We start from the raw sequence: 1,966 nt of genomic DNA on the forward strand, positions 1-1,966 counted from the left end.
TGTAAGCTGTGTGTGTGTGTGAGAGAGAGAGTCGACCCACGCTCCGCTCCGCGACTTCAGTTAATACATATTGCATAGCAGTTTCCTATTTTTGGAATATGCCATCAGCATACAAACCTATGGAAACTTTGCAACATGTTGGCGTGTTTCTTCAATAGAGATCGGAATGAACCAAGCCAAGAGGGCATGCAAGAGACATCCGATAGCTCTCAAGGTATCAATGTACATGGCTAAGAGAACGATTCAGCCAAATTACTAGACACCTCGCCACAACTTGGCGAAACGTTTGTAAATTTTCAAGTTCTGGTTATTTTTGTCTATGTTTTACTTTTGGAAATATCTCTCTGTTGTGCAAAGTAAGTGCTTGGGAAGACTCCATACGCAGCTCCTGTACAAATCACAATGTTTTTTCACTTTTCATGTGAAGCAAGGCTTCTCTTATGTGCAAAGGTATTATCGATTGCATTTAGCACCGATAATAGCACACATATTTGGCACTATGTGGAGATAAGCTCACAATTTACGCAACGGTGCACTGTGATGTATCCATACCAGTGTAATTGTGCACGACACAATTAACAATGGCTCACATGGTTAAGACTGTCATCGAAGCCACGGGCTTATTCTTCTATTTTTTGCTATGTATGCATGGTGTCCTAGTCCATTGGACGTATGATAATCCATCCTTGTATACGCTTCCTCTATGACACTCAATACTCTGTCAAGGACAAGGTAATTAACTGCTATCTTACCATATTTTTTATGTTATTCACAGGCAATGTGCCATATTTAAAGTTACCCTGATACAGTCAAGCTCACAACAAAGGTTAGTGGGTCAAGATGTTACTTATAGTATCTCTCTCTATGAGGGTGTCTCCAAGTACACAGTTGTCCGCTTATACAATAAGCTACACCTCTCTCTACAAGGGCATGTTGTTGTACGCTTATACACTAAGCTACGACACAGACATGGTCTGCACGGGATTATATGCACGGGGCATACACCACATTCAAGTAACGGGTTTTCCTCAACCCAACATTCTCTCTCTTTCTTTCTTCCCAACTTCTATGCAGGAAAGTTAAACTAGGCATGATTTTATTGAAATATATCTATGTCAATATGCCAATAGGAAAGGCTAAGAGCCATCTATTACCACCTATTTTGGAATGGCTAAGAGCCATTTGTTAATAGTCCAGTAGTGATTGATTTCAAGATCGAACGCTTCTATCCATTTAAGTACCCATCGATTATAATGGCAAAGCAAGTCTTTCCATTAGTGATTCCAAGGTTACATGTGAAATACTACTTGCATTTCACTAATTTTCCACTAGTGTTCCTAGGCCTTTGCCAGCAAAAAATTTGGGCATGTGCTTTTCACTATGCTACATGTACGCATCTATTTTGGTTTTGTTTCTTTTGGTTTGATTTTTTTACATAGGATGCAAAAACAATGCTTGCTCTTCCGAGAAATGACAAGGTGAAGTAAGAGCCACACAATTTGGGCTGTGGTGCCCGAAATACGTTTTTGCATAATGCAGTTATAGACCCACTTGTAGGGTTTATTTGGCACATGTTGTCACATGGGATACAACATAGTCTAGGAGCTCAAGGAGTTCGGTTTAGCCAGTGTGGAGCAAGGATAATGAGGGTCCCTCTCACTTCCGTCGTAGAGTGTTTGCAGTTACCTCCACACACAAGTACATCTTGTACTTGAAGGATGTTCTTTTTCAGACACCCTTACATGAGACATATTCCACATGTGGAGAATATGAGTCTCTGACATTGGCACCCACTATTTCAAGTATGTGTCACGACAAAGTTCCTAGGTGTTGGTCAAATCCGTTTTATGGACCGTTTTGAGCACAATGTGTCAAGAACAATTTTAGTGGCCAGAAATTGTCGAATACTCAGAAAGACTTGTTAAGGTACAAGTGCTACTAAACAACATTAACGGATGGTTGTTTA

The sequence above is a fragment of the Adiantum capillus-veneris genome, chromosome 11, assembly GCF_014529385.1.
Source record: "Adiantum capillus-veneris isolate H3 chromosome 11, ASM1452938v2, whole genome shotgun sequence".
Classification (NCBI taxonomy): domain Eukaryota; kingdom Viridiplantae; phylum Streptophyta; class Polypodiopsida; order Polypodiales; family Pteridaceae; genus Adiantum; species Adiantum capillus-veneris.